Below are 21,093 nucleotides of genomic sequence, written 5' to 3'. Positions count from 1 at the left end.
TTGCAGAGAAAACAATGATAAAGTTCGAAAAGTGGCTAATATCTCTGGATCCGCTTCAAGTTTTTAATCAGCAGTATTATGATTGCCTGCTTAAAGCAGGAGAGCCAGTAGAGTAGAGGTAGGGCTTGGTCCTCCTTAGTATGGGACACATAAAGTCTGCTGGTATTGAAAATGCTGCCAGTGCTAAGAGAGTGAACTTGTGTTCACCTTCTTTAGTGACCTTTGTCTGATGGTCGTGTTCCAATATTACTACTTCCTGTCCAATTTGTGATAAGGGCTATGATATCTGGACTGCCCAGAGCAGGGCATCCTTTTACTGAGCTAATCTGGCAGCAACTAAATTTTGAGAACGCATCTGAATGAATGTTGACCCTCCAGGATTCTGAGAGTTATAGTTATAGAGAGAGCGGTGAAGGAGTTCCTTAGGCTGTTTGTGTTGTCGTAAGAAATGACCAATGGAAGTTTTGACCGAAAGGTAACATTCTGAGCTTTTCCTCAGTTCACCATAAATGCCAAGGCTAATGTCTTCGCGCACCTTCTGACTTCTGATGATAAGAATAATACTTTTTCCGCATATATGTGTAAATGTGTGTGTATACTTGTAAAGCGCACTGCCGCCCCATCTCGGGCATCCTGGCGCTGTATACCGCTGTGGAACCCTTCCTGGCTTTCCCCTGTGAGATGCCCCCTCCTGGGCACCCCCAAGGTGAAGCCAGGCATCCCAGCGCTTTCGGGGCCGTTCTGGAGATTAAGCAAGCTATTGCCCAGAGTTGCAGCGTGGGACCCCAAGATTAGAGTAGGCTCCGAGGCAAGAATATTCGAGTCCGTGGACATTGAGCCCAAGACCCTGCCGCGTCGGGAATTGAACCCTGACCTCTGCTTCAGGGTCTGCCGCTTCTAACCAGTGAGCCACACTGGTTAGAAGCCCCTTTAACTCCTTTGCAGCATCTGAAGCCCCAGGCTAACCCTATTTGACATCCTTGGTTTATGAAATAATACACAGAACCTTCCACATTTCCTCCCAAACCCAAAATTGATTCATTTAAATGTGAAAATCCTGTGAGCTTGTTTTGTATGTTTTCGATCACAGTCCACTAAAATGGCCACAAAGCAAGATAAGACACGAGCACGTCGACGTACTTGGCTTTTTAAACCTCAAGAGTAGCTTTGAAGCTTAGCCGCATCGGAAATGCAGCACACCTTTCTTTTCTAGGAACAACAGATGCTGCTCAGCAGATTATGGTGATTTCCAGGAACACAGGAATAGCTTTTTTTCCTAAAATATCCGCCTCCCACTCTGCCTGGTGCTCTCTTAAATATATTGTTATCCTGAAAAAGAATTAAGAGCTGAGTAAAAAATGGAAACGGAACTCTACGCTGAAATAAGGATATTAACGTGCCGGCTGCAGAGATGGAAACATTGGTCTCAAACAGATTACAACATAAACACACAGAATAACATAAACAAGAGATGTATTTCTAAATCAGTCTGCCTAAAGACACAAATGAGCTGTGGTTTTCGGCCAGTAAAACAGTTCAGTGCATTTAGCCGCGATGCTGCTAGGTCCATCTGTGTGTAACCATAACTCCCAGAGGGGCCTGTTCAGCTTTTCATCCTTCCGTCTTCAGTACACTGCCACTGTTCGATTTTATTAGTTACCACAGTATAGAACAAAATAATCTCTTGTCCCAAGTGATATGTGTAACTGAGCAGCAGGATGAGCTACAGTGCCCTGCCTGACCCGTGTGTTTGTAGGAGCAAAAATGTGCACGCGTGGGGGGATTCATTCATATAGAAATAGTGAATCTCTAACAGTGAAAGCACTTCTAAGAATGGTTGCAGATTTCTTAGTTCATAAACATTCCCAGCAGCACGCCTGGAAAACTGCATAGGTGCTGGGTGTGAGAAATTGGGTTGAGCCCTGGTCAAGCAACAGCCACAATCCCTTGCAGAGTGAAGCACAAAAAATCATTTGATTAACCTGAGCTTAACCCTTGAAAGGAATTTGTTAAATAATTGGAGCTCCAAATTGCGGCAACCATCTTGAACTGGAAGAGAGAGATTCCCCTCATACAGTGGACATGGACACTAGCGGTGAGCGGTTTATGTTTTTCTTGGTAACATACTCAATTGGTTGCATTGTAAGCCAAGTACTCATGATACTATATATTGTATTCCAGAGGGTAACGTTGTTTTACAACACTTCCCTCCATGGAAGATAATTGTGTGGATACTGACTGATCCCTTGCTGTGGACTCCATCCTAGGTTGGGGAGTCTGGTTGATAATTAATTTTGTTACAATTTGGTGAGTCGCTTTGGCACCTTCCTTATGGGTTTAATTTTACTTTATTGGACAACACACATCATTCTTACATGAGACTTTGGTTCCTCATATAGGCTGCCCTGTTTTATTAGTCCTGAGGAACACCCACCATGATGTGCATCAACAAACACACACAAAAGGTTTACACATCAATGAAAATCTTATTGGTCCATGGTCTCAGTCAACCATCTTTTAAATAAAATTAATGATGAGATTGGGGTTTATGTTGATCCAGTTAATATAAGCAGAATGGGCATCTCTTTATTTGCTGCATGTTTATTTGTTGTATTGTGTTGTATCAAGCACTTTTTCACTTTTTGTCACTTTTGCACTAAGTCATGTTGTGTTTTTCCTTTGTAGTTTTGGGACAGCCATATATGAAGAAAACGGGGTATATTATCTGGATATATATTCTTGAATATACACAATAAGTAATTGTTATATTGTGTGTTGTCTTTCATTGATTGTATTATGGAAGTATTCAGGATGGCCCCCGGCCATCCTACGTCATGTGTGCTCAGCGTGTGCTCAGGACGGCCGGGGGCCGGCCGAATGCCCCTGATTCCCCAGCACAGATGAGAATTTCGCGTCTGCGCTGGGAAATTAATTAGTGGGCGGAGTTCGGATGGCCCCCGGTCCTTCACACACCCCCAGCATGAGGTAGGATGGCCGGGGCCGCGCTGAGCACGCTAGGGGTTACACCCCCTAATTCAATCCTGATTCAATCCTCACACCGCTGCGAAATTATCGCCACAGTTAATGGGTTAAATATTGATCCCGATATAATACCACACTCCATTAATGTTATGTATATTGTGGACTTAACTTTCTGAATCATATATTGTACATTGGTGATATTTTAGACACCATTTTGATCATGCAAAGCAATTGCGACAATTGCGACAACCGATAAAACAAATTGTAGTCTATATCATTATACACCCTGGTTCTGAGGGAGAAGGGCTAACCCCATTATTTTTAATGGGAAATAAATTAATTTTGCAAAAAGTGGAGGGAATAAGGCAAAATGTTTGGGGGTGACACTACAGAGAGGGCCAAGTCCAACACTGGGAATGTCACGTGACATCTTCCCTGGGCTCTCATTTTTTCCCAATGTGTAAATCTTGTTAGTGCAGATTTAGCTTCTCGGTGAATGGTGCCCGATGTGCAAATGCACATTTTGTTTCCTCATCTTTTTCTCCATGGGGATGAACGTTTTCCGTAGGGTGAAACCCTTTCTCCTACATCTCCTCCAGATTGTGTGGGGGGAAGGGGGGAGATCTGTTCCCCTTCCGATCCTAATGGGAGATACTTTTGCCATTTGCTGAAGTAAACCTCTGAGCATGTCCGGAGTGGCAAAGGGCAAAATTGGAGATTCTCAATTCCCAAATTTAGAAGTTTTTAGGTGTTTATAAATTCACAAAGATAATTATTCCTTTTTCTGCACACTTCCCATCTGTTGCATAATAGTTTTTACTGGTTCTTCCTCTGCAACCCCGGAAACCCATGCCTGTACTGCATGCTATTCAGAGTGTTGCATAATTTGACAAATGCTGAGCTACACCGACAAAGCCTTTTAAGCCTCACTTTTTCAAAAGCTACTTTTCCCATGAGATTTTGTTGTTGTGCAATTGGTATAAACAGTTGCTCTCCGGCATATAATTAATTTGCACATGGAACTGCAACTCTTTTAATGAACTGACCATGAAAAACCTTTAGTTCGAGACTACAACTTTTTCTACGTTTAGTTTTAAATAAAAGCCAGAGTTCTGTAAACGAATAATGTACTAGCTGCTGATAATTTTAATGACTGGACCAAAAAAAATCTTACTTTGACAAAAGAACAAAATTAAGAATAATTATTTCGACACAGGACAAAAAACCCTAACTGGCACTAAGGCAGTAGGAAACCACAAATGTGGCTCGTGCAGTGTATGTGACTCATGCTTAGTAACAAAGGAAATATGCCTAAATGGAGTTACCCACAAGATAAATACACTGAATAACTGCAGAAGCATAAACCTGATATATCTAAGCCTATGCCCCTGTGGCCAGGGTTATATAGGCGAAACAGGAAGAGAATTTAGGGTACGAATAGGAGAGCATAAATCAGCCATCAGACTGAACAAAGAGAATGCCCCCCTGGTAAACCTCTGGAAAGATAAGAAACACAATGAGACAGAGATAAAATAGATAATATTGGAAAAAATCAAAGAACAAACAAGAATGGGCAATAGCTTGAAAAGACGTAAACAACAAGAACAGTGGTACATAATAAAATTTGATACCATTAAAAAGGGTTTGAATACCAGAGAAGACTGGGACTTTCTGATTTAAGAGACATGTATGCGTAGTATAATATTACCATACATGGATTTGCCCATGACATTACAATCCCTGTATCTTTAGATAGCCCATAATGCTGTGTAACCGTACATTGTGCTTAAATCCTTGAACATGAGGGATTATAGCAAGATAGGTCAGTAGTGAAAAATTATAAAAATCAAAAAATTTTATTAGGGTAAGGAATAAGATTATATTAATACCTAGGACCCAACATGCAATTTAAATCATAAAAACATAAATTATGGCAGGATATCTGGACTAATGAAATTAATATGCATCTGTGGACATACATATATATGGACTAATGAAATCAAGAGTAAATTGTGGATGTATTTCCACGTTTAAACATCCGGAGATGCTCAAAATAATGCCTAATACACTGTCTGTTACACGCATGAATGATAAATACCTCATTTCAATTATGCCCAAGTAAGACAACTTGTGGAAATAAAAACGGATAGATACGATCAGGTAGTCCAAAGAGAAATATGTTAAAATTTTAATTTTATAATTACTTTTATAAGGTATTAGCCCTTACAAGAAAGTCTAAATAAACGGGATAGGAAAATTGATACGCATGCGCGGCTAATACCTGACATGGTACCCGCAGATCAAAAAAACGAAAACTAATATCAATACAATGTTGGGGATTTAATTAATCAAAAGAAGGTAGGTGCTGAAGAGAATGATACACTCTGAAATGATATGCTTCTAAACTATGCCCCTGTATCTTTTTTGTTCAATATCAGATTAAGTCTAACACGAAATACACCACTTAGTGATGGCGCACACACGCACGTTGGTAGGGTAACGCTTCTACGCACGCGCAGTTAACGCAAGACAAACCGCAGCTGAGAATGATAAACAGGAGGGGGAATCGCGCGTATATACACGGAAAGGAAACAGCGTCCTAACTAGCAGAGAGAACATTTAACTGGACGTACCCGTGGCTGCCCCTGGCTTCAAGATAGCAAAGGTAAGCGGGAGGGATTAAAAAAACCCCGTCTTAGCGAGGGATCGCTTTTTTCCTATACCGTGCGTATCTTAAATTTAATATTATGCATGGACTGTAGAACGAACATGATAATTCAAATGTAAAGAGAGGGGGGCTATAGATGCCTGAGTATTCCTACTCTGCAGGAATGAGAGCATGTAGGAGTGGTCCTTGTGCCTAAGTAGCTCAAAGAGAGGCATAAGCAAAATGCGGAACTAAATATATGTACTTAAAAGATAGAAAAATCAATCTATATAATAGCCTGAAATTAGCATATGTAACAACAATGATGCAGAACGAACACGATAACATAGATGTAAAGAGAGGGGGGCTATAGATGCCTGAGTATTCTAACCCTGCAGGAATGAGAGCATGTAGGAGTGGTCCCTGTGCCTAAGTAGTTTAAAGAGGGGCTATAGCAAAATGCGGGACTAAATATACTGACTAAAAAGACAGAAAAACATGTAACAACAATGAGGTCTCCTAGGATAGATACTTAGAATAGGGTTGAAATATAGAATATCCTGTGTAGGAACCCCGAAATGCGGGGCAAAATAAATAGCTGATTAGACGAACCGGAAATAGGGCAAAACAAACACACGGAAAGGGCAACAAACTGTAATTTACTTTCCCCACAGATCTACCGGAGCATCTACAATCCACTACCCGTTATCATAGAGGCGAGTGGAAGCTAAGCAATAGAAAGACAACAACGGGGAAGGGAACACCCTATGTATCTTAAGGTAGGTACACGACTGAGCCAAAAGCTAGGGCATATGGAAACCTAAAAAACTGAAAATCTCCACAAATATGTATATTCGTATAATTCCTTATAGGGGTTCTATGTATGCAACTGAACGAGAATATAATCAGAAGTTCCATATCCGGAGGGCAATTTCTGACACTTCAGGGCGAGTGAACATCCCTATCGGTAATATACATTAAAACATTCTGTGCTATAAGTGTGAATAGATATTTATGTATGAAAACTTAAAAATGTGAAGTCTGTGATCCAGTAATACATATCCCTGTATACTTTATCACCAGACCCTTCGCAATATCCACCGACAGACCGAGTCTACGGTCCAGTTGGGTGAGGAAACTGTCAAAATCTTAATAGAAGAGATTAAGATCCCTATCGCAAGGTCAGTAACTCTGAGCGAGTGGTATGACTGAGTAAACAGATCTGGTCATCAACTATGTTATAACGGAGGGAGTAGCAATCTAGCCAAAGACTAAATCATGAGGAGAAATCTTTGTAATTAATTGTCTAACATCAGAACATACAATGCCCCTCTGAATGCAGATATGTCCGTAATGCATGTGTACAATCTTATGCTTAGGATTGACATTAGCCTAGATAAGAAAATGACATTGAATCACAAAAGTTACCTTATATTGATTGATCCTTTTCTAATACACAGGAAGGATATTTGTTATAACCCCAAACGATTCTGAACTGTCCTGAGGAAGGTGTGACCATATCCAAGGGCCGATACACCGAAACACGTCAACGCTTTTTGTCTCATAGAATTCAAGCCCAGGAAACTCTCGATACTCGGCATATTGCAATACGGGAAACCTATTTGAAGTATTGTAAGGGCTGGTGAATCTCAAAATCCGTAACAAAAAAGGTGTTGTTTTAGAGTAGGGGTTTAGTTTCTTTTTATCTCATCGTAGAAAGTATTTGTCATTCCTTTGTCTTCCTTAATAATGTTTTCTACAATTTATGATAGGATTATGTTGACACTTTAGAATTTGTATTCTCTTTCTCTGCTTGATCAATGTATAAAAATGAATATGTTTTAACATTCTTTTTAATTTATTGTACAATATGAAATGTTTTTATTTTACATGTATTATTGATTTGATATTGTAATGACATTTTTTATCTATATGTTTTTTAATAAAAAGACTGTGAACGGTATAAACTAGTTTGTGACCAGTGATCTAAATATTACCTGTAGTATTAAGTGTGAGTGAGTGAGATAACTTCCCATAAAATCATCCTTTCCAGGGATAGTTCTTTGACTTTTCTTCCTCTTCAACCCCCGAAACCCATGCCTGTACTGCATGCTATTCAGAATGTTGCATAATTTGACAAATGCTGAGCTACACCGACAAAAGCCTTTTAAGCCTCACTTTTTCAAAATCTACTTTCCCCATGAGATTTTGTTGTTGTGCAATTGGTATACACAGTTGCCCTCCGGCATATAATTAATTTGCACATGGAACTGCAACTCTTTTAATGAACTGACCACGAAAAACCTTTAGTTCGAGACTACAACTTTTTCTACGTTTAGTTTTAAATAAAAGCCAGAGTTCTGTAAACAAATAACGTACTAGCTGCTGATAATTTTAATGACTGGAACAAAAAAAATCTTACTTTGACAAAAGAACAAAATTAAGAATAATTATTTCGACACTAATAAGCACCGGCAATCGGAGGGGGCATTTTTTATAATGTGCAAAAAAAGGGGGCAAACATGAACCATTTATCCATTCGTATCCCTTCCTTATATATATAGAGATAACTCTAATCAATTGTATATGCAGTAGATCTTTGTACTCTCTACCATTCCTATGTGACTCTTAGAGTATATCCATTTGTATCTCTTCCTTGAGTGACTTTTAAGCATGGGCGGATTTTGAGCTTCAACTAGTTCCAGCGACCATGTGTGTGTTACTATGCAATCGCACCGAGTTCAAGTGTCTCTTGTGTGTATAAATGGTCAGAGACCGATCAGAGCAGCAGATGAAGAGAAAGAAGCTCCTGGTCACAGGAACAGCACGAGGATTGCGCTCGTGAAAGTCAAGGATACAAAGGCCTCTATCCAGCATCACAGCTGATTTTCGACGGTAGATTTGGGAAGAAGGCACACCTGCCCAGCCTCGACGACGCTCACAATTGTTTTTGGGCTGATGAATGAGTCACTGAATTTGAGCTTCAACTAGTTCCAGCGGCCATGTGTGTGTTACTATGCAATCGCACCGATGTGCACAGGGGTCCCTTGAGTGAGCTGTCCATCATCCTGTAACTATTTTAGGATGGCGCCGGCAACCTGCCAGCGCCATCCTAAAATAGTTACTAAATTAGCTTCATCAGGAAGCACTAATAGATAAAATAAAGCAGGTGCTTAAGCACCTGCTTTATTTTATCTATTAGTGCTTCCTGTTGAAGCTAACTTAGTAACTATTTTAGGATGGCGCTGGCAGCTTGCCGGCGCCATCCTAAATAGTTACAACAACTTCAAGCTTGAAGGCTTGAACTTTTGCCCCCCGAATCCGCCGCTCACGGATTTGCGGATTTTCGGTAAATTCACGGGAGTTCGCGGATTGCGGATTTACCGAAAATCCGCGAAATCCGCGAGCGGAACGGATTTTGCGCTCACACCTAGTGACTTTACTACTTGTACATTTGCAATTTTTCTTTCTATTTGTATCTCTTCCTTGTGTGACTTTACATCTTGTACACATGCAATTTTTTCTGTTTGTATCTTTTATGTAACGCATGTAATCCTAAGTCCTTATGTTTTGCAACTGGTTCTTATGTAAAGCGCTCTGACACCTTCGGGTAAAGTTGGCGCTGTATAAAATCGCATTAAATAAATACATAAATAAATAATAAACCATGAACATTATCGTAGAGAAAGAAAAATGGACTTGACTGATGCACCTTTGGGAAGCTGCCCTCTGTATATCTTTAATATAATATTTTGATTTAAGGGGCGTGGCCACCGGTGCATCACTTTTTCGGACGCACCGGTGGTGCAATGCCTTGCTCCATATTTACAAGGTGGCCTAAGCCACTTTGCATGGCTTAATGCCACCTTGTAAATATGGCCCGCCTCACCGCAGTTTTCTGTGGCAAAGGGTCATGCAATTGGTGTTTCTGCAGGCGTTCCCACGCAACAACCATTGCTTTTTGACACTGTACCAAATTTACAGGGATCTGTACATCTGAAGCAATGGCAAAAGCTAACACCTTTCAAAAGGAAGCATTAGAGTGACGCAGCGAGGAAAAGTAGTATTATTTCTTCTTGTTTTTTGCTCTTTCTATGTGTGCTGCAGCAGCGCACGTAGAAGGAGCAAAACACCATTAATGATTGTTTTTGTGCAAGAAGGTGCCCTTTCCTGCACAAATACAATCATCCCTGCAGTGCAGGCAAAATTGTGCAAGCGTTTAGAAAGACACTGTTTATAGAAAAAAAAGACTCAAGGTATGGATAGGAAGACACAGAGTATCACCAGAAGGTACTGCAGGTACATAGGTGCACATCTTGCTAGCATTTGGAAAATACTGGAACCTCTGCTGATAATGGGACCATGGTCAACGTGGAATGTGTCTGGCCACCATCAAAGGAATGCCATACTAGGGTACAGAAAAACTCCAGCAACTTTGGTTACAAATAGAATCTGAAAATTGGATCATTGTTTTAAGTACATTACCTTAACCCCTTGCGTGCTGCCGTCGGCCAACGGGAGCAGTACTTCGCTAGTGCTGCCGTCGGCCAACGGCTGACGCGGCCTCGCCCATTTTGCGGAAGTGCTGCACTGCCGCGAAATCGCGGCCGGGGCAAAGGGGTTAAAAGGTGTCAATCTTACAGTCAGGCGTAAGACGTTCTTCATGCATGCTCTTATTACCTAAGACAGTGGGACTCCCCATCTATCAAGCAAGAGAGTGCTGGAAACTCTGGGATGACCTCCGGACTTAGGCATGTGCCTGGGTTGTCCTCTCGCCCACAGTCCTGTTATCCTCAGTTCAAAACTCTGCACAGAAGGGTCTTGTAAACAGCTTGGCTACATCTATATGCCCAGCTGGAGGCTCAGCAGCAGCAGCACAATAGTATATCAATCTATATTTAAAGTCTACACCCATGTTGATCACAAACGTTGTGTCATGTCTGCTGTTAATTTTTCATGTTGTCTTTATGCCATCGTGTCATGCACAAAGTGTAATTGAGAAATTAGGTTAATTTACTTATTGTTTGCATTTGCACATTTACCTTACATGGTTTGTATCATAGTAAGAGGGGGCACTTACCCAAGATGGGAATCCTGCACCACGTCGACTGAAAAGAAAGCCTCATAGAAGCTCTACAAAGAGAAGAAGGTTAAAGTCAGGAGAGATGGGAAACTGAGGCAAAACTAGAAAATACATATATGGAGAACAGAGAGAGGAGAAAAGAAGCAGACAGGAAAGACCAACAGAATGGACTTTCCAGAGGCAGGATGAATGACCTGGAACCGAATAGAGGAGAAAGTGCAGCAGAGAGATGAAGAGAGGGGTGGAAACCGGACTTGGGTTGCTTGTGTTCCAGTTCAGGGAGGACCTAGCCTTCGATTCAGGCTGGACTGTTACTATTGTAGCAGGGTCAATACTGATTTGCGTATGGCTGGGTTAAAACTGGGGTGTCATTTGGGATGGAATGCTACCCTGAACAGTTGCCAGTGGTTAGACATATTACAAGCATTCCTCCCAACACCCTTTGTGTATTTGATATAGCAGCATAAGTGGGCAAGTCTATGCTAAGATGTGGGTCTCGTGCACACTCTGCTAATGGAGCCAAGCCACACCCAACTGATTAGCCTAATCAGGGTGAAACCAGTCTTGGTTTGCTTTTGTTTTCCGGTTCAGGGAGGATTTGGCCTGGCAGTCTTGACTGGACTGTTCCTATCGGAGCAGGGTCATCACTGAATGACATATGGCTGGGTTCAAACTAAGGTGACATGGTGTGCAAAACAACAGTGGGTGAGACGTATTGCAAGCATTCCTCCCATCACATTTTGTTTGTTTCATTTGTTGTCCATAGTCAGTCGCTGATCATAAGATCATGCGGAAATAACAACTTTGCATTGGACAAGAGAGTGGTAAGTGATAAAAGGAGTCTTTACAACAGTGGCTGTTGGAAAAATGGCATTGTCTGCAGTTTTGTGCACTCACAACTTTTCTGTTCTCGTCCTGCTGCTTTTTAGTAGGCAGCCAGAAAGTAAGTGTAGACTGTCAGGACCACTGGTGAAAGAGATAGAGGGCCTGAGCTGCTCAGCATGCACCACACTCAGTGACCACCACTGATAAGAAGGCAAAAGGCATGACCATTAGACTGTTCATCTTCCCAGAGGGTGATACACTTAAAGGCCAAGAGACTCAAAGCAGAGGCATTGGACCCATCTGAGGGGTTGGCAATGTGGCAACCAAACGCAAGGAGAACCTAGATGACATGTCTCTTCATGGTCGGAATGAAACCAAAAACAATGATGTCCCAGGAACAGTTTCCTCCTCCATCAGGACTTGAAGCATTCCCTACCACCAGTGTTTGAGCCCTAATAACGCCAGGGCCTGCAGCATCACTCTGTCACCTCTCACCTATCTGTGAATGTCTGCCAGGAACAACTGCATCCAAGGGTGAGATTCTCCTGACAACTCTGAGCTGTCTCACGTCACTTCATCCGAGTCTCAGCATTTGCCCCTCGTTGTTTTCCTGGAAGCCATGAGACAGCTGCTGGCTTGTCAGCAGGCACATTTGAGGGGCCTCACAGAGGTGGTGGTAACAGTCAGGGCCTACCAGAAAATGCAAGCTGATCATCACCTGAATATCTGCTGCTACCCGTCCTTCTGTGCATCGGCCATATCCTGTCACCCCTGAAATCACACCTCCAAACCCCCTGTCTGTGTGTATCCCAGTTCATCTTCGCCCTATGCCACCCAAACTTCCCCAGTGTGCAATTGCCTAGGAGGTGTCTAAATGTGCCTGCATAATGCAAAGCCAGCACTGCAGAAGCCGCCCCATGTAGTCCAGTTTTTGGATATTGAAGGCGGCCAGGAACTCTTCACCTCATACCCGGGATGGCAGCAATTGCACCCTGTATGATTTGAAGAGTGACATTTCATTTATTTGGACATATTGGACATTTTCTTACATATGAATCTTACTCCTGGCCTTTGAATATTTGTATGAACTTTTCACATTTCATATTCTTTCATATTCTCCATGGTACAGTGTATAAAGAGATTTGCCTTGACATTTTCAACATGATTTTTTCAGTTGTCCACCACACTCGAAGTCCACTCTCCCTTCCCGGACTGAGGCTCAATTGTGCTTATTTCTCCTCTCCCCAAGGACAGGTTATGTCCTACCCCTTTCGACCGTCCCTGGCACAACAGTTTCATGTTTGTTATCCTTTCGATGTATATATCAAGCTTTATCGATATGTTTTGGCTCTGTTAGGACAGTGTAACCATGTCTGCAGATGGATGTGCATCAGGTGACCCGAGGGTGAATGGTGCATGACCAGGTCTCTGTAACATAAAAACAGCTCAGCCTACTACAGTAGTCGAAGGCACCCATTTTACGGCCAAAGCACACAAGAGAGGTCAGGCTAGTAAGCTAGTAAGGCAGGTGCAATGGGTGTTCATTCACAATTAGTACCACAATAAGAAATTACAGACATATTCTTGGTTGACATGCATGCAAACATAAGTAGAGTGTGATGTCTAAGGATGGGGCAGTGACTAAATAGCTGAACACTTCATTTGGGTGATGGTTGCTGTTGTGAGCAATAGGAAGGTCGTCTGTATCCTCAGCCTTGAAACAATGGGATTCCTATGGAATCAGGATCGGTTTGTGCTTTTGTAGAAGGTGGGTTAGTGGGGCTTGTTGGCCCTGCACGTGGTTGTTATCCACCAGTAAACTGAGATGTGTGCCTCTGCCCTAGAGCTTATGATCTGCGCTGGGGAGCAAGGAACTGTATGAGGAACCGGATTGCTATATAGTCACGTTGGTATTTTTTATGTTGTTGACTCCTGAGAGGTTGTGAGGTGGAGATTGGTTAATGAGAGAGAATTCTGAATCACCTGCGGTTTTCAGTCCGTGAAAAGACTGAGAGAAGATTGGAGTTGCACCTGAGTAGAAGGGTGGAACAGGAGTCTAGAGACTGAGGGATTGATTAGATGGGACTAGCATCAGTGGACTTTATTCTCATGTCTCAGAATTTGCAGTGCCAAGGACTGTTCTATGGTGGAGGCTTCTAGCTATCAGTGTGGTTGTTTGAGATGTGACATCCTGCACGGGGCCAAGAATATTTGATCCTCTGCAGTGGTGGAGGCTGCAGAGATAGTAGCCTGCTGGCACAGTGGGGTTTCTCCTGGGATTCCGGGATGTCCTCTGTTCCTAGCCGGAATGGCATCATTGTCAGATTGATTGTCCATGGGTGCTGAAATGGAAGGGAATTGGCATTTGGAGCTTTGAAATGTGCGAGGGTGAAGAGGCATGCAGTCACAAGCAGCAAGCCATGATGCACTGTAACATAAAGGCACGGATGCCACTTCTGAAGAGATAAATGGGGCATGAACCACTCAAAAGGTGATGGGAGGAATGCTTGCAATTTTTCTAGCCACTGGCAATCAACCAGGGTAGCATCCAAACCCATCATTCTTTTGCTCACCATGCCACCTCAGTTTGGAGCCAGCCATATGCAAATCAGTCTTGACCCTGCTCCTCATGTGGAAAATTAGAAAAATTGATGTACATAAACAGCGTTCATTTCCCTTTTCCCACTCCTCTCCCTGTAAGCACCATGAATACCATAAAATATTGACCGCATCACTCCGCCAGTAAAAGCCCATACCCATATGTATGTGACAGCCACTCTAGGCACCATGGCCTTTTGCCCATTGGAATCCCCAGCTTCCCTCCTGCGCGTATCTTAAACCCCCTCTCACATGCATAGACCATGACACCCTCTCCCTCTGCACGACCCTGCTATGAAAGGCAACCCTCCTGCTTGACCCACGCAAACCCCCCAGCTGTATCTGACTGCCCCTGTTCTCTCATGTACAGGTCACAAGACCTTTCTCTCTGTGCGACTCTGTCCCTGTGCGCACCCTGGCCCCCCCCCCTCCTCCCTCACATGGACAAGTCATGAACCTTCCTCTTCTGCAAGACCCTGTCCTTGGGAGTCCCGGCCTCGCCTGACCAACACCTCCTTCCCTTTTATGAATAACCCCTCTGTTAGTAAACCCTCCCTCCGCGATGGACTGTCCACACATGTCCGAGGCCATCGCCTAAGCCGGAAGATACTGTTTATTGCCCCTTATGGTGTGGAGTCACTCCTCTTCAAAGAACCCACTATTGATCCTGGCTTCCCCACCCCTTGGGATACGATCAGGCGCACATCTCCTAATAATCAGCGGAACACTCAGCTGCGTCATTGCCCCCTCCCTTATCTACAGTTCAAGGGTCCCTATTGTGAACATATGTGGGGTAGGATTGACACGAGGATTATGGGGATATCTTTTCTTTGTGTCACAATGTCCTGATTGTAATGCCAAGTGTTTTGTACGGTATAAAAGAAGACGTCTGAGCTCACTTGTTAGAGCACCTCCCGAAAGACACTGTGTTTTGTGTCCGAAATGACAGGCTCTCCTCATGAGTAATAAACTCTGTTCTTGATTCCTGCTTCCAGCGCCCGTCTCTTTATTTTGGTAATCATTCAGAATGGGAACTAAGAGGCGTCTTGCGCCAGCAGCCCGGGCATCAAGGGTAATTTGGACTCACCTTTTACACTCATAGGAACAGTCCAGCCCGAGCTACCCGGCCAGGGCCTCCCTGAATCGGAACACAAGCAATCTAGGACCGGGCATATACATATGAGTATGTGGGGCTTGGTATGGGCCAATGGTCATAAAATACGACAGTGTTTTACTTGACAGTGCCACAAATACTTACTATGTGAAAGGACCACATCATGGCAGCTACTTCCTGTTGCTGCCTAAACTGGGCCATGAACATGTGTCCTTTTATGCAGCAGCTGCAGAAAAGAATAATGAAACGTGTTGGAATTGTGGCAGTGTGACTAATAACCACTGAGATAACTTGTGTTGATGCTTCTAAGTATCAGGGGGACGCATGGCATATTTCTTTCACGTGAACAAATGTATAACTGATCATATATTTATTTACAAGGAGAATGGGTGCCAATGAAATGCATGGATGTTAGTAATATATTCACTAAGACCCCTGACTTCCCTCACTGACAGATCATGGGGGCTCGATTGCTGCTTGCAGGATGTCTCCTGGTGTGGTCTGATGGGTGAGCCACAGAGTGGAACCAGGGAATCTTCTGTCCCTGCACCTTTGCAGAGAGACACTTACAGAGTATTGAAATATCACAACACAAGTAGTAGCTTGAGGGAGTGGGAACATGCTAGTGTTACGCTGTGATTAAACATCTGCAGCCCTTTCTTGGAGGATTGTGACAGAAGCAGATATTGCTGAGATGTGATAGACTGAGAGGTAGTGTGACAAAGTTCACACAGTGATTGCCTGCAAAGGAAGCATGGTTGAATTGAGTGGATGACAGGATATATATCCATATACTCAGCAATAAAATAGCAAAAATGAAATATGTATGTTGTGCTCTAATGACACAGACCTGTAACTTTACGTGTTAGGCCTCTTGGTGAAACATGCTGAACATGGGTCCATATTAGGTAATAGAATGTCATTTTCACTATATTCGCACTTATTCAGAGGGAAAGAGGCATAGACAATTCGAAATTGAAATAGATGTTAGCTTAGACATTGAAATTGTTGTTCTCTTGCCAGGCTCTATCATCAATCTTGTGCCTAAGGTAAGTCCAGATTGGCACACAGGCAGTGCTGCAGTATTGTAGCTGGGGGCAGGTAGCCAGGGGGCTGCCACCACAGGACCTGCACATGAGTAAATGACGTGATGCAGATATGGCTATGAGGCTTATTCACTGACAATTTAACTACGTGATGAAGGCATTGCTATGAGTATTAAAACAAGAATCACATAGGGCAGTGTTGAGGTGTGATGATCAGAGTGGGTGGTGACCCTGTTAGCAGTAAGGCACACCTGGCTTAGTCCTGGTTTGTGCTGTGGTGCTTGTCTCCATTGTGGCTTTGTCACAGGAGGGGTTATTGCTGCTGTAGCTGTCACCTGTAATGCAGCAGACATAAGAACTGTAAAAAGGAAAGTTAGAAGGTGAAATGGTTAGTATATTTAGTTTTGACTCTAGACAGAGAGTTGTGTGTGAGTTACGTGAGTTTGGAATGGGGGTCTGTAAGTGATGGGGAAAGATGTTTGTTATTTGGGGGTAGTCAATCTTGACCAATGGGAAATCAGAGTCTAGTTTCAACATATTCTAAGAGAACTAAGAGTCAAGATCTAAGAGTCAAGTCAGTTGCCATGTGTACCCGACATGTGGCCTTGATTAGGTCGAGCATCAGCGCGCATGCTATATTAAATACTTTAATGCTCTACTAATAAAACGCACACAGCCCCACCATGTGGTGGTTTCCCATAAATATATGCCGGCATTTATAAATAAGTGTTAGTTCCAACCACTGGAAAACACCAGTACAAAATTAACACTGATTTGTGTGCTTCTAGTGTTAGTGTTTGTGAGGTGTGTGTGATTTTCCACAGGTGTTGTTTAAATATCGATTACAATTTTTAGCTTAGGCTATGTAGAACTATGCTGATCAGTGTATACACATAATAAACCTATAAAGTTGCTCATATTAATTTTATGCTCATATTTCGAGCTGTGCATTCCCACTCATGTAAGAAGGAACGGTAGGTAATCCCACTATTTGGCATAACTCTCCGCCTGGAGTATGTTGATGGCAGATATGGTGATTTTTGTGTTGGCTGAAATCAACGTGTGCCGATATCTCCACCCATAGATTTACTTTTCTGAATCAGGGCCTTTATAAGTAGATTCTATGCCTATTGTTCCAACTGTATTTCATTGTGTTGTGTTGTTGCCTATTTGATTTAAATAGGATGGTGTTGGACTTGGCCCTTTTTGCAGGGTCATCAAATAAACTTTTGTCTGACCTGTTTTTGTTGGTTTTATGACTCTGGGCACTTTACTACTGCTGATCAGTGCTAAAGTGCATATCCTCTCCCGGTTGTAAATTGATGTATGGATTAGCGATTCCATGATTGGCTGGTTTGGTTTACTTGTCAGACCCTAGTACAGTGCACTAAATGTGCACAGGGCTTGTAAACCAAATGCTGCTGGTGGGCTTGCAGCACAGGTTGTGCCACCCACAGAAGCAGCCTGTAAAAGTGTGTCTCAGGTCTGCTATTGCAAGTGCACCCACTTGCCAGTCACTAAACCTTCCCTTTTCTTCATGTCAGACACCCCTATGGTAGGCCCAAGGGCAGGGTGCATCGTAAGTATAAGGTAGGACAACCCCTCATGTGTGTGGCATGTCCTAATAGTGAATTACAGTCATTTTCGTTTCCAGTATTGAAAGTCTACCTATTCCCCATTAGCCAGAATGGGCAGTTAGATTATTACATTTTATAATCCTAACTGACTCAGGAAACTTACTAGAAATTCGAGTTTAATATGCCTAAACTCAGAATGATAAAATACGTCTTTTAGTGAAGTTGGTTTTAACATTCTGTGCTTGAAAATACCTCTTTTAGAAAGTAGGTATTTTTTTTTCTAACTATCCAAGCCTGCCTCTGCTAGGGTGTGTATTCCTTGTCTGGAGTTTGAGTGACAGGGCTGGGGGAATTCCAGGAGACAGGGTGAGTCCGCCCAGTGGTGAATAGAGAGATCTGCATCTAGATGGGAGGGAGGAGTTGCACCTGGGACCTGAATGGGACAGTGCCTGCCCACAACAGTGCTGGCTCCACCCCCTGCGGTGCGTCTGATGTCTCTGCCCTGCACTTTGAAAGGAGAGAAGGAATCATGTCAACAGAGTGCTCCAGGGCTGTGCTTTCCCTCCACAATGCTGACTTCACCTCCTGTGGGGGGTCTGATGTCTCTGCCATGCACTACGAAAGGAAAGAAAGAGTCATGTCAACATAGCGCTCCAGGACTGACCAGAACTGATTTGGATTAGGCAAAGGCCTCTCTGCCTTCAGAGAACAAAGAGATGAGTAGTATAAATAATGGAACCCAAACCTAGAAACTTTAGATCACTTTGGGAAACAAGAAGAAACCTTTGCTGAGGAGAGGAAACTGAAGGAACTGAGGAGAGACTATTCCTAAGCTGAAGTGCTGCTTGGGGGATTGGCCTGCAGTGGTTGCCTGACTTGCAAAGAAAGGAGAAAGGAAATTTGTGTGCTTTATTCAACTTGTGAAGGATCTCCAAGGGCTTGAGAGAAGAGCTTGCCTCCTGCTGAAGTCTCAGGGACAGCAGACTTCAACCACCAGCTCCTCAAGAGTTCTTTGGAAGTGCCTGCAGATGTTTTGGGCCTTCTGAGGGACTGCGTGTCACAAGAAGCTGGAAGTGCGACTCACGAAGAAGAAGCGTGTCAGCATCGCAGCCGCTGCAGTCGCATCACGGAGATGTCGCCGCTGTAGCTGTCGCATTGCACCGCGTCACAAGAAATGTCTTCAACATCAAAGAAGCATGTCGTAGCCGCTGCTGTTGCATCACTGAGCAAGGGTGTCACCGCTGTAGCTGTCGCATTGCACGGCAGAAGCGCCTCACACCCACAGAGAAGTGTGCCACCGTCGCAGCCGCTGTCGTCGCATCACTTAACAAGGGTGTCGCCTCCGCAGCTGTCGCATCGAGTCGAGACATCTCGCAAAATCGGAGGAGCATGCCGCATCAAGAAGAAGATGCCATCTTTGTTTCTTTGTACCGGATCTTCAACACATCACCGTCTTTGAATGTAATGAACTACCGCATCACCATCCCTGCAACACTATTGTTGTAGAAGCGTTACGCATCTTAAGGTACATTGACCCAAAGTGTCGCATTTTAAGATCTCAAGAGAACTAAGCTAATTCTACTTTTTTAAGTACAGTATTGTGGATTTTTGTTGTTTGTGGTCTTGTGTTAAATCTATATGAAGAATACTTATTTTTTATATAAAACTGGTGTGGTGTCCATCTGTAGTGTTGTCACTTGATTACTGTATGTGTTCACAAATGCTTTACACACTGCCTCTGAGATAGGCCTGTCTGCTCGTGCCAAGCTACCAAGTGGGTGAGCAGGGGTTATTTTAGGAGTGTACCCCCTTACTCTGACTAGAGGCAAGGGTCCCTATTTGTCACAAGTACCTACCTGTGCCAACTAGAGACCCCCAAATCTAACAGATGGTTACTATTTTAACTGTATATACATATATTTCTATGTTGTGATCATATTCTCCTGCATACAATAAACACTCGCTCAAAATTGTCTTTTTTAATAGCAAATTGCATTACATACAGAGAACCTACTATGATGGTTAATAGAGAACATCTGCAATCACAGATTTTACACCGCTAGATTGTCCTTGTGAGCACAGGAATCTGAGAAACAGTCAGACATTCTGGCCCTCATGACAAGTAGGGTGGAGAATAATTCCAATATGGAATTCCACCCCACCCAATCAGAACTGTGCTGATGTTCATGAATCCAGTTTTTCTGGGTGTGGGATCTGATCTTACCTGCTGATAAAAGCAGTTGAGTCTTTGGCTGCAACAACTGCCTGCTGAGTTGTAATTTTTCAAGGAGTGTGTGGCGCAGCATAGTTACCCATGCAAGGGCACCTATTCCTCTTCCCTCTACCCACTCAACCCGCCCCATCCTACTCTCTCAAGCCCTCTCATGCCATTCCCACCCAGAGACTCCCCCCCACCCCCCGCTCACATTTATGCTGAGAGCAAGGGATACACGTGAGCATTACACTGCATGTAATAGGAGATGTTTTGGGGTTTAAACCTTGTAAATCCAGGTCCTCACAGTTATTCCCGTTTCCATCAGGTTTAACTTGTAATGGCATGTATGGACAGGGTGTTACCGCACAGTATCTGTAGTTGTAGTTGCAGATGCTGCGTTTGCACCCTGCAAGTACTGTGGAACTTGTAACAAGGCCCTCTGTGATAATTTTCCATTACCAGCTGTGATGAATACATTTGCGTGACAATTTGATCTCAATCGTTGGTTATCTGAAAGACCAGTTATAATATCTTTAAGCCTCTTTCTATTGACTGGAAAATCGTGCCATGTGTGTTATTTATTGAACCCTTATTTAAGGTCTAGTACTGGATGTTATTGCTCCCAAACAGTTTGTTTCAACATTGGAGCTAGATTTAGTCGTGCCTACAAGACTGTTACAATGTCAGCTGGTTTTAGTGTGATTGTAGTATTTCGCTAATATTATATAATGGAGTATGTTGATCTGTGATTAAACTATTTTTAGAGAAATGTCTTAATTTACAAGCTCAATAAACCATAAAATGCCATTTTAAATGCTATAATCTATGATCTTGTCATATGTGTAAAACATTTACTGATCTTCAGGTTTATACTGGCTTATCACACCCTATTACTATTTCACAGGCCCCCATAGGATTTTGGATTTTTATTACCTGAAATGAAAGTTAAATATAGGAAGTAGCAGGATATAACAATCTGTCATTATAGTTGATATTTTGACTATGA

General features: G+C 42.9%; 1 protein-coding gene across 3 annotated transcripts in view; it reads left to right on the top strand.

Annotated features, from left to right (window-relative positions):
• HDAC9 (histone deacetylase 9) overlaps window positions 1-21,093 on the top strand; it is a 2,124,307-nt gene that overhangs the window by 1,281,089 nt on the left and 822,125 nt on the right. The window lies entirely within an intron of this gene.

This window comes from Lissotriton vulgaris, chromosome 10, assembly GCF_964263255.1.
Source record: "Lissotriton vulgaris chromosome 10, aLisVul1.2, whole genome shotgun sequence".
Classification (NCBI taxonomy): Eukaryota; Metazoa; Chordata; class Amphibia; order Caudata; family Salamandridae; genus Lissotriton; species Lissotriton vulgaris.
The sequence above is the reverse complement of the archived record's forward strand: the minus strand, read 5'-3'. Positions and strand labels throughout refer to the sequence as shown.